Source organism: Miniopterus natalensis, chromosome 4, assembly GCF_054644295.1.
Source record: "Miniopterus natalensis isolate mMinNat1 chromosome 4, mMinNat1.hap1, whole genome shotgun sequence".
Classification (NCBI taxonomy): domain Eukaryota; kingdom Metazoa; phylum Chordata; class Mammalia; order Chiroptera; family Miniopteridae; genus Miniopterus; species Miniopterus natalensis.
The window spans coordinates 31,493,215-31,520,538 of NC_142084.1; positions in this window are offsets into that span (position 1 = coordinate 31,493,215).

Genomic DNA, 27,324 nt, shown 5'->3' on the forward strand with positions numbered 1-27,324 from the left:
TGGGAATCGTGCCCACAACCCGGACATGTGCCCTCACCAGGAATTGAACCACGACCTCCTGAATCTTAGGTGGATGCTCAACAGCTAAGCCATGCAAGTCTGGCCAGGCCCCATATACATTTTTAAAATCAAAGTTTATTTTTATACTTCTGCTATCTTCACACTGAAAACACCCATTTATTCAATGCTTTAAGTACAATAATCAATACTATATTATAAAAAATACATCTGATATACCTCCTTTGCTCAAGAAGTTTATTATTTGGGCCTGGCTAGTATAGCTCAACTGGTTGGGTGTCGGCCTGTGCACTGAAAGGTTGGTTGCCAGTTTGATTCCTGGTCAGGGCACATGCCCAGGTTGCAGGCTCCATCCCCAGTAGAGGGTGTGCAGGAGGCAGCCAATCGATGTTCTGCACTCACATTGATGTTTCTCTCCCTCCCCCTTCTTCTTTCTTTAAAAATCAATAAAAAATCTTAAAAAAAGAGATTATTATCCAAGGAAAACTGCCATGGTAGTAAAAAAATTGTAACATAATTAGTACTATAGTAAAACTATGCTGTGCATACTAGACTAAGAGCACCAAGGACGCAATAGACAATATGTCTTGGGAAACAAGAAAGCCTTTGTGGGGGTGATGAAGCTTCTACTGAATTCTGAACATTGGAGAAGTTGTTTGTAGTTGGCAAAGAGAATGGAAGACATTTGAGGTAGTACCATGGCTCCGTATAAAGAAGTGATCAAAAACACAGAAACACAACAGTTTTAGATACTGATAAAAAATAGTTACTAGTGCCTTGGCCTGTTTGGCTCAGTGATTAGAGCTTGGGCCCCCAAACTGAAGGGTCCTGGGTTCCATTACGGCCAAGGGCATATACCTCAGTTGTAGGCTCCATCCTGGCCCAGGTCCGGGCAAGTGCTGGAAGCAACCAATCAATGTGTCTCTCTCACATCAATGCTTCTCTCTCTCTATTTGTCTCTCCTTCCACTCTCTCTGAAAAGCAATGGGAAAAATATCCTCGGGTGAGAATTAAAAAAATTAAAAATAGGTACTAGCCTGATGGGAATGGAATATATGAGAGGGGACATAAATCTTATGATGGAAAGCTGTGATGCCACCCAAAGGAGCCTGCACACTGCATAGAAAGCATGGAAATGCTAACTTGCTACAAATATAAGCTTGACATGATTGCATTATATTTTAGAGAAGCAATTTATGCAGTGATAGGGAGGGGGAATTTGTGAAATGAGGTTTGAAAAAGGAAGTGGAAGAACAGTTTAGGAGGTTGTTTTGTAGGTAAAAGTTTTTATCCTAATCAGTTGTGATACTGCTGCTTGATTTATGACAAAAGAACCTTTAAAGGAAAGGAGAATGATTTGCTAGGATATATGGTTCTTTGTAATATCAAATAGATTTAAAACTATTCTTTGACTCTAAGTAAAGAAAAATCATCTTTATTTTATCTTTTTACTAATGTTTAAATGTGATAATAAATTATTCACAAACAAAACCTGGATATGAAAAAGTTATTCATAGTATTTGTTTTTCTAAAAAAATTGTTGAATTTTTTTTAAACTGACCAATGTCCATGAGGCTTAAATGATTTTGAGAACATGGTCAGATTGAGAGACCATATTACTTTCCAATATAAATTCAGGTGATTTTCATTCTTTGCATGAAGGAAAAAGAAAGGTAAAAAGCATAAGATATGAGGGAAGGAGATAGGGAAAGACCATGGGGAGGAAGGATCATGGATGAATGGGAGCTCAATAGAAATATGCAGGACAGTACACAGTGGGGATTCAACTGCTTAAAAAAAGGGGTGATAATAGGTGATTGAGGGAGGACATGAAACACCAAAAGAGCAGAGGAATACAATGTTAGAAAAATGCTGGAGAAGGCAAAAGTTCCATCATTTAAAAGATGGAAGAAAAATCAGTGAGCCTTTTCAGATGAAATATCTGGCTGTGAAGACCAGACCATGCATGGTTTCTCATGACATACTTTTAAAACAGTTATTCAATGCCAATTTATTATCTTTAGGTTTTTAAAAATTATGGCAATCTACCCAAGGAAACAAGTACTTAAAGCAATGTTTAAATCCTCTGAGCATTATTGGGCCAGTGTCTAAAATTGATCAAGACAATTCCCGCTTCCAGTCTGTTTTAGTCCTGGTTTATCACAAATCCCAGCTCCCAATATCTACTTTAAGACTATATACTGACTCTACAATTCACTTCTGACGACACATTTTGCACATATCCCTTTGCTTGACTTTAGTGCTTTCCTTTGGGAAAGCTTCTAACCTTTAATCTTTGGTCTCACCTACATCCTACTCCAGCTCTACTGAACTGATTAGTTGAGCCACCCATCCAGGTAAGGTCAGAAAACATAATGCACAGAGAGGAACTTACTGAGGATGACCAGTCAGGAGAAAATCAGAGAAATGTTCAGAGAGAAAGGATAAGCAAGATGGTTCTTGAACCTGAGTGGAAGGTATGTATAAGTAACCTTAGACAATGTAAAAATGGCAGAATATCAAAATATTGAGTGCTTTCTGAACTCTGACTTAGTGTATTAATTTTTTGATAAGAAGGGCCACTTTTGCATGGCACAGGCATAGGGGTACTTTCTCAAGTCTGGGTTCAAGGGAGAGGATTAGATGGGGAGAGACACAGCTAAATGCTGGTCCAGCAGTATGGTTGCAAGTAGAACATACTCTTTAGTCTAAAGGAAAACACAAGCTTGTATCCTTCATACCTCACACAGCAAGATAGTAGAGCATGTTATGGTGTCACTGAAAAAGCAAAGGTTGGCTTCAAGATCTGCAGCTTATTCTGTGATGTTGAGTAAACCATTTAACCGTTCTGGAACTCGGATTTTTTTTTAATCTGGAAAAAAAAGAAATTTAATGATTATTAGGGTAAACGTGATGTGATAATGTATATTAGCAAGTAGGAGGGTTGAATAAATGAACAAGCAGGTCAAATTTTCCCACAAAAATAGGACATTTGTAAATAACTGCTATATTTATTCTTCACAGCAGGATAAAGTTTTATCAATAAAAGAGAGACAAATTTTGTAACAACTCTTTTAGGTTATCAGCTAGTCTCATATTAATCTGACTCCATTTAGGCATGGACACAACATTATTTGCATAAGTGACTGAGTGGGCTTCATGGTAGTGAAACTTGATTTGAAATGCCGTATGTATTGAGTCGGTAATTTCACCCTGCCCTCTTCACAATCAGCTAAGGTGATTGATACCTATATTTTTACATCACATTTTGGATGTCATACTTTTATGTATTTCTTTTTCTTTGCATTAGACAACACTTAATATTTATCTTCTTATCAAAATATTTCCAATTAAATTTGAGAACGTTCTATAATATACTTACACAATCAAGTATGTGGCTATAATGGAGCAGTCTTTTCTAGATAAAGCATTTGGGTAATCAATTGCCTTAAGGAAAGTTAACTAGAACCACATGTTGATAGTGAGTACCTGTGTAAGATAGGATTGTGGACAAGGTTTTCACTTTCTTTCTGTGCGTGTGTGCATGTGCAATTTTATTTTATATAAGGAATTTTAACAAGAAAATAATATAATATTAAACATACAAAATAAACTTTGCTTAATTGAATACAAATAAAATAAAGTTCTTAAATATTCTTATTTACCAATCTTATTTACCATATGAAGAAAGAAGGAGCTATGTGTTGGAATATTCTTTTCTGGTGTACCTGATACTCACCTATAAAATGTCTACTATGTTTCTCTCACTCATATTTCTACAAAATGAATAAAAGAATTTGTTGAGACACTGACTCCAGAGGATGAAATAGAACATATATGTAGTTTACTCTGCATAAAATTAGCTAATACATTGAGCGTAGAACGTATTAGGGATTTTACATCTATTATTTTATTTTCAAAGTCCTACAGGGTAGGAGCTATTCCTTATTCCCATTATAGCATTAAAGCTTAGAGAGCTTGAGCTGTTAGGTTCTCTAGTCATGTGTATCCAGGGTCTAGAGGTCAAGACAGAGGAGAATTCTATGACTTTAAATATAAACAAATTTTGCAGCTCTAGCTTCATTTGTCCATTTTTACCTCCATCTGACTTTCAAATCTGTTTCTAAATTGTTTCAGAACATAAGCAATTTGGTCTTTAAAAACATAATTTAAATCACATCGACCTCCTGCTTAAAAGTTTATGGTAGTTTCCCATTGACATTAGAATAAAACTCAAGGTCCTTCACATGGGCCACAAGACTGCAGCATCTATTGCCTCCTCTCCAACCTTGACATGACTATTCTCTTTCTTGCCACAGCAGCCTTCCTTTAAATACACACCTCTCATTCCTGTTACAGGACTTTTATAGTTGCTCTTCTCTCTTATGTTCATATTCTAGACTGGTATAGTTACTCGCTGTTTTCGATCATTCAGTTCTTTGTTGAAATATCTCCACCGAGAGGGCATAAGACACCCATTCCTTACAATCTTAGCCAAAGGAAACTCTCCACCTCTCCACCCTAATGCTTTCTGACACCTATATTGTTAGCATTTTCTTTGTAGTACCCATCACTACTTAAAATTATCTTATGTATTTGTTCATATATTTATTTCTTTGTCATTTCCAGCTTTATTAGGCCAGGGGTTTTTATCAGTTTTATTATTGCTTCTAGTGCCAATGCCTAGAACTGTGTCTCATACAAATGTGTGTGTGTGTGTGTAGAATGAATAGATAAAATTTGACATGATACTAAATAAATGTTTACAAATATCTTAATTCTTGGACTCACATGGCCATAATATTGAAATATTCCTAAAAAGGCTCACTTAGTTTAGAAAACTTTTCGAGGTTAGATGCTTCATATTACATATTCATGAAGCTCATGTTTGAGCACTTCCAGGAGTGAGAAATGCATTAACGCCCAATGTAAACCATACAATCTACATTGCAACACAATATCTTGGGTGGAGGAGAAGAGGTCCTGGCTCCTAGGAAATTCTTCCTCCTACTGGAGTTGAAAGTGAATGCCTTTTTAGCCTATATCCAGGAATGAGACCACCTACTGGGGCCATGGAAGTCTTAAAGTTTATAATATACTTTGAGAATCTTATCTATAATCTGCAGGATAAGACATCATAAGTGCATTTATTTTATTTTTTTATGATGTCCTTCCAATATTTTTTATGTTCCTTCCTGGACATTTTTCATTTTCACTGTATGTCTTCTACATTGTGGGACATGGGGTTTGTGGTACACATAATTGATTGTCCTGCAGCCTGCTGGAAAATGTTGAACAATGGGGCTAAGTATAGTTCTGACATGAATGTTGGCTGATATGCTGGTTTACTTTAATGAGTAAGATGAAAGTAAAACAACAAAGTCCTAAGTCTTTGTTCTTTCGTCAGTGACATGAGCAATTTCTTTGCTGAACTGGATAATGGATTTCAAACATTAGGAATATATTGGTCACATTTTTAAATTATTCAGAATGTAATAGCTATAGACACAGCCATACTTTTAAGTTTAACCACAATGCAACGGCTAGGGACAGGGCAAACTTTAAGTTTAATCTGTTTTACAGGGCCAGATTTGTATGTAGAATTTTCTGATCTCTCTGGGTAAATTCTCCCATGATTAATATCAAGGCACTAATGTGACCTCACTGAACACAAAGTTGGGAAGAGAGAGATTCACAGAAGCACACCATTTATATAGTATTTCTACTATAAAGATGGAATTGAAATAACCCCAAGAGTGTAGATAAAAGAATATATATACAGAAGGGTTGACTTCACTTATTGACCCCACCTATAAGCACCCCCGCACTGAGAATCTCTCCCATATGACCGCAGCCCTGCTCTCCTTTTACACCTGTTAGAGGCAAATAAGCAATTTAAAAGAGAACTTAATCACTTTGAAGCAAGATTTAAAAATAAAAGATGTAAAGAGAAAGCAGGCTATCTAGAGAAAAACACATTTATTGCTGAGAGTTAGCATCTGAAAATTGTACACCTTGGTTCCTTGGCATCAGACGGTGTGCTTGACCCAGATGGTGACTTGTTTTTGAGGTGGGAGAAGAAAGCTGTGAGATTAACAGTGGGAGAAAGAAATGCAGCACAAAACAGTCTCCTCTCTGCTTCTTAATTTTTAAAAAGCTAAGCCTTTAAATGGTTAAAAAAACACCTAGTTATAAACATGTATTGCTTTCTTGCTTACATCTTTCCTTGGGGCACATTCTGTTCTTCATTTCCCTGACTTGTTCTCTGGTCTGCAGTTTTGAACAGCAATTCACTGCAGAGATCCCTGGGTTAATTAGTGAGGGAAATCATTCCGGCTTAAGCAAGCTAAGTTTGGATGAGGGCATAGAATTCTAAAAGAAATTGAAACTTACAATTGTGCTTAATTGGCTTTAACCCTTCAGCATATTGTGTAGAAGTACGCTGGGTAATAATATATACTGTTCCAATGTGCAGATGCTAAAGTGTAAAATCCTTTAAATGCAAACAGCACTTGTCACTCCATCAACTATTCAAATTGTCAGAGATGTATCAGCCAACCCTAACTACCCTCTGCAGGCAATCTGGAGCCAGCCTGCTGTTTAATAACCAGCATTTAACAAGAAATAACATGTAGATGTGGTGTGTGGTTTAAAACATTGTGTTAAGCGTCATTAAAACTCAGTCTCCTAAGAGCCTTATTAAAAGAGTCCTTTTCTCCCCATAATAAAACATTTCTCTGTGACTGTTTCGATCTAGCTGCTAACAATACAAACAAAATGCCTCTTAATTTAGCATCCCACTAGAGGGCCATTGTGGTTGTGGAACTGGAAAGGCAGGGAGAAAAAAACAGCCCTAAACTACCCTTCCCAAATCCCACCTAATCAGTGATACTGGAGAGGTAGGAACCTTTGATTTTAGAATTTATTTTTGCAGGTTTTTCCCTTCCTTTTACCTATGCGTGGTTATTATTCAGAGCTGTGCCTTTGTTCAGGACTTGGGGGAAAGGTTGCTGATGAGCGAGAAGTGGGCCCTGCCTCATGGGGTCAGCAATCTGCCCTTGCTGGATGGGCTGATACAGCTCTAAAGACAGTACATACATGAAACTTCTCCTGTACTTCACACGCTCTTCCTGCCACTATTTATTTGAAAAGAAAACAAAATCTGCTTACCCTGCAATTGGTCTGAAGACACCCCCCCCCTCCTGTTATTACGAGAGAAAATGCATGCACAGTTGTCAGTTAGTAGGGATATAATTGAAATGGTCTATGACAGAAACACAGAAGAATCCAATTCTGTTCCAAGGCTCCTTCCTTTGAAAACTTGTATGGCTATTTTCTCTGCAACTACCCCACTGCTTCACATGTACTCGCCAAAAAAATGGACAGGTCGCAATAATATTGACAAATCACAATAATAATATGCTAACAAATTAGATTTAGGAAGATTCCATTCTAATATTTTTGTCTACTGAATAACTCTTTTAACCTGCAGTATTTGAAGTGACTCCAGTGGAAATATATAGGATTGTAAGGGGCCAGTTGATTGAAATTGACCTTCGCTTTCTTTAGAAACGACAACCAAGAAGGAGAAATGTTTTATCTCATTTCTAGTTAACCTTACCTCCAAGACTGAGACAGCACGCCAAGTGCAATGCTTTTATTTTCACTCATGCTGTTTATCCAAATGCTGGAGGAAGAAGTATTTGTATCCCAGGTTCTCTAAGGCTCCCTGAAACAGAATTCATGGTTATTTGTCACTTAAATACATTGAGGCTCAGGAATATAGTATTTAAAATTCAACAAAACATATTAATCACACTTTAGTGAATGAAGTATAATTTACCTTTAAATATATTTGAATAATTGGAAATATTTAATATTCCTAACAAATGTCAGTGTTGTCCCCAGTTAAGACATGTACTTGGATTTTTTATGCTGTTTTAGTAACATGAAACATCAGTATTTTTCTGAATATAAGTTGGTAGACCAGATTACTCTTATTGTAAATTTTCTCTAGTGACACTTAGGTTAAATGGTATGAAATTGCCATTTCAGAGTCCAAAAATGTTCAACAATGGATGATTTCATATGATTGAACTTTTTCCTTCTGATTAAAGCAAATTGCAAATCTGTTTAATATCGTTTTCTTTGAATATAAAGATCAAGGTTCAAACAGCCTTTCCTTATGAAAGTATGACTCTAGCACACATGTATTTCCTTAATACATTCCTCCTGAAAACTCAGGGAAGAGAACCACTACTAGCTGTATCAGTGTGCCAGGCACTTCTTTAAGCCAGGTCAATTTAAAAATACACACTGACGATGAAGAAGAGAGATTGAATTACTTACTTGTAAGGGTATCATGTCAAGAGTGTGTCCCATGACCATTAGAGGAGAATATTGTATTCTCACTCTCTAGCTTATCTCCAGATAGGTAGTACTGTGAATTTACTACATTTTCGCCACTTAAAATTCGCTGAGGTCTCGAAGAAATCTGCCAGGTGATCCCCAGGAGGCCCTCTGGGGATCGAGCTCTTAGTAAAGTGTACAATATAACAAGAATGTAGACTGTGAAATCCATTCACACCAGTATGATAGGAGATATCACCTACACTCAGCTGCGGTTTGCTTTTGAATCTCTCCATAGTGTGTTCATATGTGGTATTTTTATGTATACCACTTCCTCTTTTCAGGGCCTATGTATTTCAGCAATTTAAAGATGTTGCACAATGTTTTACTGTAATAGAAAGTATGGCATCTGAAGTTAACCCATAAAAAAAGGTATTATGGAATTCACATATTTAACGTAAATTGGGTGATTATGTTTTAACTCTTAAAAATAAAATTTTATATAGAGATTATGATAATTTTCCAGAAATGGAGCAGCTGACATTATAACTTGCTGTGCTGTCAGTGTCAGGTATTTCAATTAAAAAATATATATCTATGCTAAAATGTGAATATTAATTTAATCAAACCCAATTTTTTGAGTGCCTACTTACAGGCTATTGTAGGCATTGTGGATCCTAAAATGCAAATAGATAGACCTTGCCTTTAAATTATTTATATAGTCGATGGGCTGGAATGTAAACATAAGCACCAACCAGAACCGTAAAGGGCATTGAGACCACAAGAGATGCACCTTTGTTTAATCAGAAAATGCCTTTTACTTGTGGTGACTTGAGGACTGGAAAGATGTCTTCCAAGCAGAAGAGGCAACGTGAGTGGCAATCTTGCAATCACAGAGCTTCGAAGGAGACTGGAAGGCTTGGGTAAGCTGTGAGGCCTAGATCATTAGGGCAGTGCTGCACAAAGAAGTGTAAACTTCATCCCTCATGAGAATGAGAGGCAGTGGAAGATTCTGAGCAGATGAGGAATATGGTGAGTTTAATTTTGTGATCAATCTCTCTGATAGCAGCGTAGATAAGTAGATTGAACAGGGGTGAGACTGAGGAGTGAGGTGTGACTCTCATAGCCCAGTACAGAGATGAAAAATAGCTGCACCAGTGCACCTGAAGTCTGATGAAGGTAAGAGGAAGGATTAAAGAGGTATTTAGGGAATGGAGCTGATTGGACTTAATAACTGGAAGAATATGAAATGTAAAGAGGATAGGGAAAATGATTTAGGATGATGTCTGGCTGAGTCTCACATTTGTTTCAATTATCATTTATATTCTAAAACCACCTAATATATTTCCCCAGCTCATCTGACTAAATTCTGCATTTTGGTTTCTAATATTTACTTTAAACTCATCATGACCAATTGCTCTCTTGCTCCCAGAGATGATCCCTTTAATTTTACCTCACCTCAACACATGACACCATTATTTACTTATGGCTCAAGCCATAAAACTGCTTGTAAGGCTTACATCTCATTTTCCTTCCTTCCTCACATCCAGTAAATTACCCAGTCCCATTGATTTTCCTTATAAATATTTTCTTGAATCTCACCTCTACTCTTAATTCTCACTGCCACAAATTCCCCCCACTGCTTTCTGCTAGATATCTCAGCCACCAAAATTCCCTCCCCATTCTACTGAAATAGATTTTGCTTCCCCAGTATTACATTTCTTCTCTCTTGCTCTTCAATTCATACTTCATACTGAAGCCAGGTGATCTTGCTGAAACTTAACCAGATGTGTCTGAAATCCTTAACATCGGCTGTTTAACTTAGCTTTGGTCTCTGCCATCATCTCAAGCCAAATCTCATACCATTTACTACCTCATCCATATATACACCTTCTGTGACTCAACTATACCTGCCTCTTTTTCTTGCTTCATCAAATTAATATCCATTTCTCTCTTCCTGAAATGTTCTTTTTCTTCTCTTACCTCTTAACATGAGTAACTCTTATTCGTGTTTCTCAAGTTAGCTCAGGTGTTATTTTCTCCAGACTAGGGCAAGACCCTAGTAATAAGTTTCATGATGCTCTATCTAAATCATTTTGTCATTGTGTAAATATCTCCATAAGGAATAATGCAAGATATGGAATTGGAGTATAATGTTTTAGACTTGGGATGGCCATAAGTGAACAGATAAAGTTGAATGGGGAGAAGGATAAGAGTTAACATTTAAGAGATAAAGAATCTGGGGGTTAATGTGTCACATGGGTCAGACACAAGGAAATTAAAGGCCTTCAAGATAACAGCAAGCACTGGAGTGTTGAACAATATGGTAACCCAGGTATCACAGTCAGTAATCCACATGTGGCAATTTCATAGGCTGATTGTAAGGACTTTAAGAAGGGAATGATTTTTGAGGAACAGTGTGGTGCAGTGACCTGGAAACAGCAATGGGCTGCTGGTAAAGGCGGTTATTGGCTTTGTGGAAGTTATTTAATCTCAGAAAAGAGTTCACATCAAGTTGGGAAAATAAATGAAGGACCTAGATCTATGGACTAATGTGGGATGTGAGAGGGGAAAGGTATAAAGGATGGTTATGCTTGGTGAATGGCAACGAATGACAGCAGAAACAGAATTTTTTATGTCAAAGTTTCTGAACAGAATTTAGATTAAAATTATTCTGATGAAAAAACTGGCATAGCCTCCACGTGGTTGGGGAAGTAATATGTATATCCTGCTGTTGAATCTCAATTGCGCTGGAAGGATGAAAGTTAAACAGGTTCTATGTCTAACAAGTAGGGAGTAAGACAGGTGGCGTGAAATAGCACTTGGAGAAGGCGGCTGCAAACTGTAGCTTGTGGGCTGAACCTGGCTCTGTGGCTGTTTCTATATGGACCCCAAGCAAAAAATGGTTTTACATTTTTATATGGTTGAAAAATATCAGAAGAAAAATGTCATTCATATTGAATGCTTTATAACATGCCACGCGCTGTTATAAATCTTGGCATTTATTATCTCCTTTAATCTTTAGAACAACTCTGCAAGGTCGGTACTATATACTATAACTCATTTTTAGATTAGAGAATTGAAAATTTGAGACATTGAGTAAGTAGTCCAAGGTAACAGAGCCAATGAATAGTTCAGCTACAATCAAAGCCCAGGGAGTCTTAACACAGAATCCGTGTTTCAACCGGCTTTCCTGTATGAAAAGTTACCCAACACTATGAGGGCAGTGCAAGTGCAAATAAGAGAGAGGCAGGAAACACATCTTGGTGTATTCCCTGCATGAAGCTTCAGGGAAACAAGAAGAGTTTGTAGGAGGTAACGTGTTTCTACCATGATGTAGAGAACTCACTTTGAATCCTAATTAAAATGTTTTTCCTCCCCAAGAAAGAATTTTACTCTTCAAATTAAGAGTTTATGGCAAAAATTTAACTCAATTGTTATTATTCATAGTATATTTTGAATTCCATCAACTGAAAACTTGTGGAAGTTTATTGTTTTTGAGTACCTTAAAACAAGTACTTTTAAGATATATATTTATATATCTATATATATACCATATATATAGATATATATCTTTATTGATTTCAGAGAGAGGAAGGGAGAGGGAGAGAGAGAGAAAGAAACACCAATGATGAGAGAGTCATTGATCGGCTGCCTCCTGCACGCTCCCTACTGGGGATCGAGCCCACAACCCGGGCATGTGCCCTGACTGGGAATCGAACCACATTTTCTTGGATCCTAGGTCGATGCTCAATCGCCAAGCCATGCCCTGCAGGGCAAAACAAGTACCTTTAAAAACCAAGTCTCTCTTGGTTCCTAAGTACCTTTCTAGTATCCGCGAGTTTGTCTATTGTCTCACAAAGCCTAAAATATTTGCTATCAGGTCCTTTATAGAAAAATTTTAATGACTTTGACTCAGGGTGTTAATCTGTAAGTTACTTCATCCCAGCTAAAAAATAAGATACATCTGGAGTATATAAGATCACATCTACCATCAATACCTGATAAGACCAGTGGAACGTTTTTGCATCCTTTCACATTTACACTTTTCTTACCGTCTTTGAACCATTTTTCTATCACTCCTAGTTTCTCACTAACTAGAGGAACCAAAGCAGGGAGTCTGCTTTTTCCACAGGGGATTTTGTCAAGGGGAAGTGCATCTGTTCCTGCTGTTTGAGGTTTCTTTGTTAGCTTCTGCTTCCACCGCAGCCAATACCAATTGTCTCCTGTGCATATACTCACATCATTTCTGCCAAATTTTACCAGATGTTAATTGTGCTACTGAGAAAGAAAGATGGACAAAATCCAAAACCCCAGATCAGTTATCTCCTGCCAATGCTCACCTTAAACCCTACATTATACAGCAAATGTACAATGGGGGATACATTTAATGTATATAGATACTGTAAAAGGGGATACATTATACAGCAAATTTTCTGTGTAAATCATCCCACATAGACAATTTATGTCAATCAAATTTTATCTTAGCGTGTACGTGCTGTTATATTTGCATATAATAAGGAGGCCTAACATAATATTATTTTTGTTTCCAAAATCAGGGTTATAATATTGCATTAGTCTTAGTTCGATTTTCAATTTTCTACATATCTATATATCTTAGAGAAAATGAACTTGATGTTACTGATGTAAATAGGGAACACCATCAAACCTAGACCATTAATTCCTACTTCAAAAGGCCATAATGCCAAGGAGAGAAAGATGCTTTGAACCCATCGTCTTGAGAGAACCAGCCAAGGGACACAGCCAGCCAGAAGCAAGCTCCCAGAAGAGAACCAGGGGAATAATTTTCTGAAATAGTTCCCCTTTTTTCCCCAAATTGCTCTCCGGGGATTTCCATTGACTAACGTCATAGTCAGAGGGCACCATGTAAAACTCAGGGTAGAAAATGATGGGGAGTAATTCGAAGAGACCAATAGAAGATATTTCTCCTTACTTCCCTTTCCTTATGCAGTGACTGTATACTCACCTGTGTTTATGTACCTGTCATCACAATAGACCTGGATATATTACAGTAAATGAAACGCGTTCTTGGTGTATCCAGGGGTCATTCTGGTGGGTTGGATAGTGTTATGGAATGAAAGAGTTAGATCAAGGAGCTGAAAGGTACAAAACACATGTGGATTAAAAAAACAGTTAAGAACCACAACCAAAGCATTCTCTTTTGTTCAGGGACTGACTCTTAAACAAGCACTTTCTGTTAACTTGCTAGCTCAGGGATCCCCTCCAGTTGCCACCCACTAAGGCCACTTGCTCGGCACTATTTTTGCAGACCTGCCACTTTTGATTCCAGGCTGCCCATGACAACTTGCACTGGCTCTCAGTGTCTTGGACTTTACTCTCCTAAAATAGAAATTTGATTTCCTAAAGTCCTGGCTCATCTTTTTCTTCATTTGTACCAGCTTTATTTCCCACAAATCCTAATCTGAACCCAAGCTTGGCCAGGACCCTTGGAAGGGACTGGGAGGGATGATTCAATAAGAAACTTGATCTTGTCACTTAGTGATCTTACTGGGCCTCAGAGTCAGTTTTAAGGCATCTCTCTTTCCCTGCCCACCTCTTATTAAGTCTCAAAGCCCCATGATTTTACATCCACAACGCATGTTGAAGGTTCTAGGTCAATACTACCTGGGCTTAACTAGGAAGAGCATAATCTTCTGTTGTGCTTATTGTAAACACCTCCTATACATTTTCCATGAAGGTTTGCCTCTGTTTGCAAATTTTCAGTCTCTCAGGGAATGGGAATAGTTAATAGCGTATCTGCTGTTCTCCTTGTACACATTCATACATATGGCACCAGATGTGTCATTGTGTAGGGCGTGACTAAAAGCCTCATCCTAGCTAGCAGCCGCCACGCAGAGGAGACAACAGATGAATTCGTTGTGATTTTAAAAATTATATGCATTCTTAATATGAATTATTTGTTTAATTAACACCTTCTGCCTTAACAAGAGGTGTTAGCATATGGAAGCATCTGTTGAGCCTGGCCTCCTGATGTGAAACGCAAGATTTCTGAAATTTGAACATTTGCAAAGATATATGAACATATATTCAATGGTTATAATTGGCATAGCTCTCATTTAACCAAATGGTTTTGTGAATAAGAGTATAAACATGATTCACAGTTCATGATAAGATAAGCCCCTTATTCTGAGTAAGCATCATCTTTAGCTTCAGTATATAACAACTAATTATTTTGCTCACCATAATAAATGCAGTTTGTTAGACACTTGGATTAACCAGAGGAATTGGCATCAATTTGAACAAGATTTTTTTTGGGAAAAGTGACTTTGTAGGAGTAGGTAAGAGAACTTAGCAGGGAAGAGAAAGGGCAGGGCTCTTTACACGAGAGTCAGAAATTGATTAATTGCCTCAGGATTGTGATGCCCCTTCTAAGGTACATGTAGGGGAAAAAATCAATTGTAGTACAGAAAAATATGTAATCAAAAAGTATATTTGAGGGAAGTTAGGGTAAAATCAACTTAGTGTCCATGATTAAGAGCTTCAGTTTAGTTTGAAAGGTGAGTGGGTGTCAGTGTTGGAGTGAAAGTGAATGAGTGGATTGTAGTAGATAAGTAGTGGGAAAAGTCAGCTACAGTCTATAGTTTATCATAGAGTGTTTAGGAGGAAAACCGAATATATGATATCAGGAATTAAAAAGAAATGAATAGACACAAGAAATACACGAGAGAGAAAAGATTAAAATAAATGAGTCACTGTTTTAATCCTTTGAAACTGTGAACACTTTACCAATATTAATAATGGAAGAGATTTTAGGAAAGGACTTTGTAATTTGAAATGAGCAAATAATTTCTGTATAAAAATACTAGGTTTTAGATATTGATGTGTAAGTAGAAATATTTTTAAGAGGTCAAAAATAAAATAAAATAAATAAATAAAATAAGGTCAAGTCTCCATCAGTAGAAATATTCAGAAAATCTGGATATTAATGGCTGACCAGCATATGGAACAGATGCGGCAAATTTAGTTTTTCATCTACTTGACCTTTCCAGTTTTATTGTTAACATTGCCTCCCTTCAAGCATTGTTGGTATGTGTGTGCATGTGTGTGTGTGTGTGCTTGCTCATATGCACACATATGCTGTTCCTGCTGTCTTTCTGTTCTTTGTTAGGCTGTGCTGAGCAGCAGCATTGGAAAACAGGCAACAGCAGGTTGAGTGCTAAATGTAAGTGTAAAAATAGAAGTAGCAGACTCAATGACGTGATGAGATCTATAAGACTAGGGGACTGAGGGAAAAGAGCAACAGCTCTTTTCCAATATTTGCTTTAAAAAGATGTAATGAGGTAAGATATAAGCATTTGCCACATAATTAAAAATTAAAAATAATAACCACCAGTCTTAGAGAAATTGCTAGGCCTAGTAACCACCCCATGACACCTCACTCCCCCTCAAAAGTCCTAGTGGGATAATGACAGCTCAGCCTAAAAGAGAAGTAGGCTCAGACTTTGCCGATGGGAACATTCTCAGATGAATCATGACAATTTCTAGAAGCAAGTAGAAGCAGAGAGAGAAAATGAGTGAATGACTTAAAGATCTCAGATGCTTGCAAAAATACATATCTGAAATGTCTGTAGGTGAAAATGTTATTTTTTAAAAAATGGCATTTTTTTGTCATTCAGGTTTTAGCATAAATACAATTTATTTTTTATGTCACACTAAAGGATCACATAGGAGGAAGCAGAATTTTTAGAAGTGAAAGGGCTAAAGAAGAGTTCAGTACCTGAAAGTCTGAGGTCTGTGAAAACATGTTGTGAATTCAGGAGAACCATCTGAACCCTAATTAGAACAGAATAGAAACATTAACTCTAGAGAAAGGAGTTGTGCCCCTATACGGAAGCCTCAAGTAAGAGGTAATTATCCAACTTCATTATTTTTTTGTTTTGGTGTAATTTTCTGTATCCTGATTCCATATCAAACCAAGTCATGGCTATTTAGAGGATTCATTTCCCCCCATTTTGGGCGTTTTGTGATAATTATCCCTCCTTTAGAGAGCTCTCTGTTTTCTTATCCAGAGCCTCTTTTCAGCTTCCTATTTTTTAAAGACATTGACTTGTGTTTCCTTTAACACATTTTTATTTTCACTTTAATGTTTGCTACTTGATTAATAATAATCCTGTGAAATGATTTCCTAAGTGCAAACTGGATCATTTCTGAGTGAGTCAGCTTCTAGATGACTAATGGGAACCAGAGGTCCTTTTTAGTGTCTGCCTGATATTTTTATGTCTTCCCAATATTTCCCTTTTCCTTCTTGGAAACTTCCCTAAGATCAGATCTCATTTCAGACCCCCTCCATCCTGCCAAGTTTACTTTAGAGAAGTGCTGCTTTCTCCTCTCTGGTTTCCTTCAGAGGAACTCCAGCTTTCATTTTTGTCTCTATCATGAGAGTCTTGAGGGTTCATCCAGCCCCATCGGAATCATAGCGATTGAAAAGAACTTCAACTTTCTTTGCGAGCTTCAAAATTAAACTTCAGAAAGTAAGGAAATCATTCTCATCGCACTCTCTTAGGATGACAAAGAAGATAATGTTAATATTAGAACAATCCAAACATTGTAATCCTGCCACCCAGTCAATAAAAATGTTTATTAAGCAATTAAGTGATGTAGCTGAAGGCTCATCCCTTGTCACTTTCCACCACAGAGGGTGGAAAGCCCTTCCTTGCACTCTGCCCTGTAGCCTGCATGCATCAAGTTACCTTTCCAGGGTTTAATGGCCTTAATTATAAATGGTAATAATAATAGCTATTTAGAACTGTAATAGTGTCTTTATCTCTTTGAAAATTAAACATATAAACCAACAAGCCTTTTCTCTGACGATACTTTATTCTCTCTAACAGCTAAAGACTTAGTTCCCTCACGGAATCTTTTAAAATTAACTAGGGGTATGCTTCCAATCAAACCTCCATCCATTTCAGAATAATTTAAAAATTTTGGATGAATGCTGCTGTTTTATACTTGTACTTATGGCAAAGTATTTTTGTCTCTCTCTCTGTCACCGATGGCTTCAGTTATTTGAGGTATAGCATAACGAATGCACTGACCATTCTGTTGATGAACTTGTTAGCTTGTTGATTGACTTGTATAAGATACAATTTTTTATCTCTCCTGCCATTCTCATCTTGGTACCCCTGCTTGATCTGTGTTTTTCACAGACTTAAGAATAAAATAAATAGCCATGATTTTTCTTTCAAGTGGGCTTCTATGTGCGGTGGGGTGGACCCATTGACAGTCAGATTCCCTGGTAGGAAAAGAAAACTGGGCCCAGGAATGATGATGCAGACACAGCTCTGGAGCCTGCCTCATGGTTCCTTGTCAAGCTCTTATTTTTATCTGTAACTAGGGTAAATGGTTTTTAATAAGCTCAGATGTACCTCACGCTGACCCATCGAAAGCCAGCCATGTGTCTGTCCATTCCCTGCCTTGGAGAATTCTCTGACATTATAAGTAACTACTTAATCTATCCTTCCATCTTTTAAGTGAACGATTCTGGTTGCCATTATTTTTAATACTCCTGAGAAGGTTTCAGAAGGTCAAGCGAGCCTGTCTTGTAGTAATAACCTCAGTGCACATTCTTATCTGAGTTTTTCTTCCTTCCATATCCAGTCTATCTCCTTTTCTCCAGCCTCATGAAACCACCTCTCAGATAAACTACTTGCACTACGGTCTCATGCGCAATGCTAAAAAGACACAGTAAGCCTAGGTATGGGGAAGACAAATGTAATCCTGTGGAAAGGTTTAGGCAGAAAGAAATGAGGGTGATGCCATTTTTGTTCTGGACAGTCAGATCATCCATAGTGGGATCCCAGCTGACAACTGAGAAAAAAAGATCCTTAGTAAAAGAAAGGAGTTGTGGTCCAGCCAGACAGGGCTCCTGGTCCACCCTTCAGAGGACTGAATTTGCCAGATAGAGGGCCTGAGTCAGAAGCCCAAATGTGACACTGTTTAATATGTCAAGTAAAGTGATAAATGCTGCAATTCAGAAGTTACATAGACATCCTGGACTCATTCACAGCACATGAAGTACTATTCTTTGGCACTAAGAAAATTCCAAACATTTTGGGCTAGTTACTCAAGGTTATATGACTCTTTTTGTTTCTGATTCCAAGTGAAAGGCATTTGTCATTTTTTTAACTTCATCTTCCTGTCTGAGGAACGTAGGAGCTCATGAAAATATTTTTCTGTTGTATTTTATGTTGATGTGGTGGAGGTACTTGGTGGATAGAGACATGGAAGAAGGAAGGGGAATCACTTCCCACCTCCCTCTGCCCCTGGAACATCTGAGTCATTTCCATGGAACCCTTCGTGTTCTTATTTTATTGAGACAAGACCCTTGCTTTATTTGACTTTATGCTCTCCATAGAGACTGTTTGGTAAAAAGTTTCAAAACTTAATTCTTCCACAATGACCCATCTGTTGATAAGGTAAAATGGATAATTCATAGAGGGTGCTTGTATTTCTGAAGCAGTTAGAGCAAAGTAGAGAACAGGTGGTACCTTTAAGGTCTAGAGAGAGCGTCCAACCAGTAACCAGATAAATAAACACTAACCATTGAGATGGCTTAATTTTTTTATCTGGACAACATTGTCATGTGGCATAACTTGGGTTGTTACATTGGGCTCCATGTGAAAATTTTGTCATAGGAGTTGATTGGGGTCTTGCAAGTGATAAGATATGTGTTGAAATCTGAACTCAATCACTTGATGACCTTGAAATTTGGGCAAGTTTCCTGATCTCTTTGTTTTCCTTTCTGCTAAGTGGGCGGTTAGCTTGAAAGATCTCCGAGGCCCCTTAAAGCTCCAACAACTTTATTCTAGTTCACAATAGCTCAAACATTCATAAAATATTCTGGAATTGACAGTAAATGAGTAATCAAATTCTTAAGTGAACAAAATGAGTCATTTTTGGATATTTATACTAAACATATAATGATAATTTCATTCCTCTTCAAAATGCATATTTATTTTTAGTTTAGGCATTGAGGTATAGATTTAAGTGTTGTTGGCATGAATGTGCTGGCCATTTTTATAAAAGAATAATACTCTTGGGAAATTAAAAATTATAATATGCAAAAAAGCCTGGGAAATGTAAGCTACATTTTAGTGAACCAACTGATTTTGCAATTGCCAAATGCATTTATGTTCACATTCACTATAGATTTCATTAGAGACTCAGCATATTTTAACCATATGATTAAAACCTTTATAATGTTTGAAGACATCTCTCCTAAATGAACAAGTGCACTAGAAACAGATGATGTAGACATCAAATAAGATATGTGACAAAGCTTAATTATAAAGTGCTACATACATGTAAAAGAGTATTACAGTTAGGTCTGATACTGTTACTGAAACTGTGTAAATTGTATCTGGATAATTAAAAAGGTGAAACTGGCCAATTTGATGTCATATTCTCATTTTTATTCTTCTCATATATCTCAGGTTATTCAGTGGTCTCAAGTTAGGATCCTATTCTTACAGCTGCCGATTTTACTAACATGTTGATCTGGGCTAAAGATCCCCAAAGCTAACCAATTTTTTTGTGGTGCAAGATTTTTGTGGGTTTTCCAAGTCACTTCTTGGTGAAGCTTTAGTCATCTACGTAGAATAATGACATCGGTGCTCCATCAAAAATGTCATGGGGTAGAAGTGGGGATTGATCTTGCACTCTGAGGATAATGGAATGGGAATCTGGAATAATTACACTAGGGGAGAAGGGAACAGCACTGTCAAATTACAGTCATTTAATTGCACCAGACTCACTAATGGCAGAGCCTGGGTCCTATTCAGCTATGTCAAGACAGAGGCTGGTTGAGTTAGTGTGAGCACTTGCCATCCATAGATTTATTAGCTTGCCCCATAAGGCCTGTAGGCTGTCCATAGCATCCTCTTAGCTCTAGGAGAATGTGTAAAGGGGCTATTAAGATCTCCTCAGCCACAGCCCCCCAGGTACCTTTTTTGTGAAGTCTAAGCCTTGAGAGTACCAAGAAGAAAGCTCAGCATCCTGGTACCGAGTAAGTTTTGGACCCTTCTTTTTTGATCAGGAAAAACATAATGAGAATACAACTATTAGTCTTTGTGATGAGTACATGAGTTAATTTCAATGCTCAGTGAACAATGAATTTCCAAATCTAATAGATGTTGAGCCCCCCAGATATGCATTACCCATAGAGGAAAAATAAAATAAGTAAATTATAATAATAAAATTAGAAGAAAGAATATGTTTTCCAGATGTGTTTTTATTTCCAAAGTTGTTATTTTGTGTTGTTATGCCAGTTATTTGCATAGAAAAATATTTTACTTTATCTGTGAAAGAATCAAGCTACGTGTTCTCACCCTTTCTGGTCCATCAATCCAGGCTCGGTTGAAGCGTTTCTGGGATGTGGACAGCAGCCCTCACACTGTTCGCTTGGCTGAGAGAGTATGATGGGGGATGATGAAAGGTAAGCTGCACCTTTTAAATTACATTATTTTTTCTGCAATTCTGATGGTATAATTGTGTGCCTCATGCCAGCCTGCTCCCTATGCACAGAGGGTGGAATTAGATTCACTGAGGCAATAGAAAAATCAACATTAGAATACAGATTCCCTAGAGTTAGACTCAATTGCTTGCTTCGCTGAGCCATGTTGCTTCTGAGGTGATTCTGAATCAGTTCTAGTGTCTTGCAGGTATTTTAGACAGGTGCCAACTAAGCCTATAAAGGTGGCTTATGTGGACATAACCTTACACTCTGAACTTTTCACTTTTTAAAAACCAGATACATTTTTAAATAATGTAATAAACATTACTGAATATAAACTTGATAATCCCCTATAAAAACTAATCTCATGACAAAGAAATGAAAGGGATAGGTAAGGTATGCCACATACGCAACTTGAAGTTTCATAATCTGACTTTCATTGGGACTACTGTCTGATTACCTTTGGCCTGTGCAGAATTTTTGTCTTTGCATTGGGTCACCTTTATGTTGATATGAGAGGCTTTTATTAAAGAAATTATTAATAGAATGTTTACCCTGACTGGCCTTGATATTCTGAATCCTTTCCAAATAAACAAATTTCAAAATGGAAATGACTGTTACTTCTATTTCAGTAACATATGACCTTGACAATTTATAGAGAACAAAATGCTGCTTACAGGCACTCTTTTTTCTGTTGGTCAATGCCATTGACTTTAGAAAATATCTGAAAACAGACATCTCGGTTCATTGCAGCTTTTTCCCAATTTTCCCACAAAGTTCTTTCTTTATTTCATTAAAACCAATTAGGCATATTGCACTGGTGGAGATTAATGCTGCCAAATGTCAATGATATGTCTGCTTTGAAAAAAAACTATTGAGCTGAAGAATAAATAGCAATACAATAAAAATACCCCGACACCTTTCTTGCAGGAAAGCAGAGAGCTGTGAGATAGCAGGAAGAGTAAAGAAGAAGCTGATAATGGTTGATCACTACATTGATTTCAGTAGATTATGTGTCCAGAAAATCAACTGACTATACACACTTAAAACAAAGCAAACCCAAAAGGAAAGATCATAGCTGGTCATAGCTAGTAGGTCATAGCTGGTAGGTACAACCTTTGACATAAATGGGCACCATTGGCAATGTTCTCAAGAGTGTGTTGAAAATGAAATAGTCACCTTTCCTCTTCTTGGTGGCTCAGATTTTCATTAATTAGCAGCATTCTTGAAAAGTCTCATTGTCCTCCAGGCATATGGATTGTGCTGTTCATCTCTGAAATCTAGTTTCTATTAGAAATTTCTCACTGTGCAGGAAAACACCAGATATAACAGAAATGCTTTTCTTAGTTGGAAACCAAGGTAATGGCTAGATCAGTGACCAGCAAGCTACAGTCAGGGACCAAATCTGACCCACCGCCTGTTCTGTAAGAGCCTCATGCACCAAAAATGATTTATTTACATATATAAATGGCTGGAAAAATCTAAAGTAAAATAATGTTCTGTGTTGTGTAAAAATTATAATGCAAATGTTTATAAAGGAAATTTTGTTGGCATACAGCCACACCCATTCATTCTGTATTGTCCACAGCTGCTCACACAGAACGGCAGTGGAGCACTGAGTAATTGCCACAGACGCCAAGTGGGCAGCGAAGCCTGAGTATTTACCACAGAAGAGGTGTGTGGATCCCTGCAACAGACAGCTCAGAATAAGTCTGAAGCTTGAAGTTTAATGTGGAATCTTTTATTCTTTCGGCGTCTATCAATTTTCAAACATCAGGAGAGGAAGAAAAGTTGGTAAGGGGACAAGAGCAGAGAAAATTGTAAAAGTTTTTGTTTGATTTAAGAATTGAAAATTACTCTATGTATTAGGATTAGTCAGGGTTTTCCAGAGAAGTAGAACCAATATGAGACATCTATTTCTATTAATATTTTTAATTTTGTATATAATCCATTTTAAATAAAGAAGTGGGTTGCTTTTTTCATTACCAGTGGCTTCAATAAATACACTGTAATTTATCTTATTTTGATATATACTATTGTACATTATGAACTGCACTGCACACTTATGGACTTACATACACATAATACATAGTTCCAAACTCAAAGTGAAAGTAGTTAATCCCATTATTAAGGATTATAAACTTAGTGCTTTTGGTGATGTGCCTTCCCCTACAAACCATGATGGGTTCTACTGAATGGTGAATAACATCAATACCTATAAACATGGAAATCAACACATTAAAAGATTATCAATTTTCTAGGCTAAGATTTTTTTCAAACACTGGAAAGGGAGTAGAAATACTTGTTTTATGAATTGCCTGGGATTTAGAACTCATAATTTTTTTCCCTACTTTTAAGTCCATGGGGCCTTTTTGAGAGCTGGGTCAGCCCCAGGAGCTTGATTTCTCCTCTGTCTCTAGATCTAATTATTCTAACTTATTTATATCTTTTTCAAAACTGCTGCTGTCTATTCTCTCTTTTGGTGATTCCTTCCCTTGATGACTGACTAGGGGCACAAGTTTCCCAAAGAATTATTAACTATCCTGTAAAATAAATGCATGTTTTTCATTTAAAATTTTTAAGTCTTTTTCAAACTGTGGGAATCCTCAAATCAAAGTCATAAGGCAGCCAAAAAGGGAAGCTTTTAAAATCTTTACGGTTGTTGACCTCAGGTATGTAGTTATGACATCCCTGGTGAAATGGAGTAGTGCTGTAGGATTTAATATATGAGGCTTCAAACATGTGGAAGTTACTCAGAGGTTCATGACATATAGTAATTTTTTTTTAATATATTTCGAGACATGGTTTTTTACTGGAAAACTTACAAACAGAAAACCCAGGTAAGACAGGCTGTGACTTCTCAAATTCCAAACCCTCTTTGCTAGATCTATGATATATTCCAGGTTTTGTCTTCTTGCCTGTCTACACAGGAGACAAATAGTCAAACTCCTTCTTGAAAAAGAATCACTGCAGGGCTCATAATAGCACAGACTCTGAAGATAGATACCTGGGCTCACACTCTAGTTTTTTGCTTTCTTTAAAAAAAAAACCCATACTTATTGGTTTATATAAATTATTTCAGCCATTTCTCTTGTTAGCTTTCTCTAGATGGCTCTCTGCTCAGGCTCCACAGGACAGATCTAGGCATTTCCCATGTGATTACAGGAGTTGCAAACCTCACATACTCATAAAAAGTCAATCAGGGAAAGGGCCTTGCGTTCCCAGCTAAAGCTAAGAGAGCATTAACATCATTCTCTCCCAGCCAAAAGGTATGTGGGCAAAGACATGATTAGGCTGGTTGATGTGCACAGCTCATAGTCCGCCCCTGGAAATTGGAGTTGAGGTAAACCATCCAAAATACACACAAGGTTGACGGGGTGGGGTGAATACCTCGGGAAAATCAGATGCCCTGTTACAAGGAAGAGGTAGGGCAGCCTCAGGGCAGCAGAGAGAGGCTCCTGTCAGGGTCAGAGAGCATCAGGCTGTGAACGTGCCCAGTGGAGAGCCCGCGTCCACCCAGCAAGCCAGCCCCGCGGCCCCGCCCGTCCCCAAGCACGGGTGCTTCTTGTTAAGTGATGGAGACTCTTTCCTGGTGGAATAGGACCCTGAAAAGAAAGCCCAGTGCCTGTGCCAGTGTGCTCAGCAGGAGCTGCAGAAGAAGAAATAGGGAGCAGCGCGGAAAGGACTTCACACTTTCGGACGCAAATATCTCAGAGTTCTGTTGTGAATGTCAAGCATCAACCCTAGAATCTTCTATTACTTCTCTGGTAGAAGCATCCTCTTTCCTGAACCTCCCTTAAGATCAAAAGGCATGTAGACAAGTTTCCAGCAAAAGCAGTTAGGAGAAACGGCTCAAGCCCACTTCTCCTTAGAGGGCATCTGCTTTGCCAAAAATACTGGAATAGGGTTAAAATTCAAACAGAATTTTGTCCAGAGAGGATGTTTATGCCGCCTCTTTGATTTTTGTGCTTGCTGAGCTTATTTTATTTTTATGGGGCATAACAAAATGTCTCTCAAATCTCTTTTGATCTACACCCAAGGTCAAGTACTAGCCAAGCTTTTTACAGGTTTCCCAAATTACTACTTGAGAATCCATCTCCCCAAGCCACTCTTTGGAAAGCTACCAAAATTATCTTTACAAACATTTGAAACACATGTCTAATAATACTATATGAATCTTTAGTTTGGTTGCCAAAGTTACCTCACTCTCTTCTTCTGGGTTCCTTTTTAATGTATCAGGCACCATAAATTTCATCACCACTTACTGTTTTCTCAACCTGGTTTGAATTTGATGCCTCCACAAACCTCATCATGCCACTTCCTTAGTCTGAAATACTCCTTTTCTTCCCCTACATCTATCTGCCTTTTGTGACTAGCCAGCGATCTACTTGAGGCGTTTGTTGCTTTTAGGGGGCGAAGCTCCTAGTCAGAAGTCAGTTCCACCTGGCAGCTCCCTCTGTACCTGTCCCAGAAAGCCCGTGTGACACTCGGCGTTGGAGCCGTGTCAAAGTCAGCTCCCCAGTAGACTAGATAGCTAGTAACTAGCCTAGTTTAGTTATCTAGCAGGATGATGGAATCCTGAACCTGGGCACCTGAGACGCATGTGCCACATTGGAACTGAGACACTAACTGGTTGGGTGGCAAAGGTAAACCCACTTAAACGTCTCCCGTCTCCATGTGTACAGGGCATGGCACATTGGCTCAGGGGCTGGCTCACATGACTGGCAATCACTTCCTTTCAAACCCTTCTCTCCAAACCCACAGGACATGAGTTTAATACCGTGCCTACCAAAACAAGTCAAAAAGCTATAGGCTTAGTAGTATTATTATTTTTTTTGGTGAGGGAGGGGCAGGGTGTGTGCAGTGATCAAAGGAGAAAAAAAATAGTTACTCCTCTGAATGAATGTGATTAGCCATGGACACTGCAGACTTCCTTTCAGAGGCTGTCCTTCATGGACGCTTTCCGCCTGTCTTGGCTCACTCTTAAGTGGGGAACTGTGGGGTTGTCAGGTAGCCAAATTGTTTATGATCGAAGCCCAGACACATTTGGGAGTGAGACAATATCTATATTTATTACCGTATCCCTGACACATATCTCAGTGCCTGGTTCATAGAAGGAGCTCGGTAAATATTTGTTGAATTATTTAAGGAATATATTTGATTCGTTAAAGTAACTTAAAGACAAGATGATAGCAAGAATTATTACTTATCCTCCATAGACCATGTGAGCGGATTTGTTTAGGATGGAAAACAAAAGAAAATTTGCATTCTGTCTTCCCAGTAGCAGAAGAGAAGAGCAGGCCCTAGTAACGTGGCTCATAGTCTTTGATAGTCTGTGAAATGCTCAAGTGGCTACAAAACCTTTTTAGTGTCTTGGAAAAAAAATGAAGCCCAATGTTTAAAGGCATTAAAATTCAAGCGAGTAAGTATTGTGTACAAACTTTTATAAGTAGGATAGTTTGAATAAGCATACCACTAGATCATGAACAGATAGCAAAGCAATATTTCCTGAACAATTAAAGGAACAGATTCAGAGTAAGATTTACCTGCCTATGCAGGTTTTAAGTACATAAATTTGGTTTGTTTTGTTTTGAAAGAAGATGCTCCTTAGAAGACTTATTTATTATAATTCAAAACACATATTTAATTCTGTTTTATCACTTTTTCCCATAGCCCCCTATTATTCCAAACAATAATTCTGTTTATCATCTTACTTTTTCTAGAGTAATACAAATTTCTTAATTGGAGGGAATTCTGTATGTGTTTGTATACTTATGTAACAGAAGTGTTCTGCTTCATAATTGAGCATATACATAATTAGGTAATATACATAATCAGTTCCCAGGACATATTTATAAAACTCCCCATCTATAGGTAAAAGTAGATTTACTCTCAGAACCTGTCTTATCCTTCAATTGGCTACAACCACTTCCAATTAAAAAATCTAAGGGTCTTCTGCCTTATTTAGACATGTCTTAAATTCAAGGTATCTATTCTTGCACAGATCTATTTCTAATCACTGCTTATAACAACATCAGGCAGGCTGCTGGTCCAAACTGAGCACTGCATATACCATACAAGCAGCCAGGGCATGTTTGCTAAAGTAGCAACCGGGTGCTGGTGCAGCAATTGCACCAGCAGGGAGTGTGAGAAGGTAAGCAGACCCTCTGCCCATACTGGGCTCAGTGAAGGGGACTTCAGCCATATTGGTCAAAGATGGTAAAAAATATTTAGGTTAAAATAATTATGATTTTCTCAGTCACCCCCACCAGGTGTTAGGTCCCTCTAAGGTGGCCAACAAAGGGCATGTCGGAGTCAATGTAAGATGGTAGAGATTCAGATTTCAGTCAAACACTGCCATCAGCAGCATGTTCTTTGTACAGTGAAGTGGATCAATGTCTTAGTGGTTGTTGAGTCTCTCCAACTGAATGCACACTTTGCAAATGGGTGAATTTTGGCTCAAG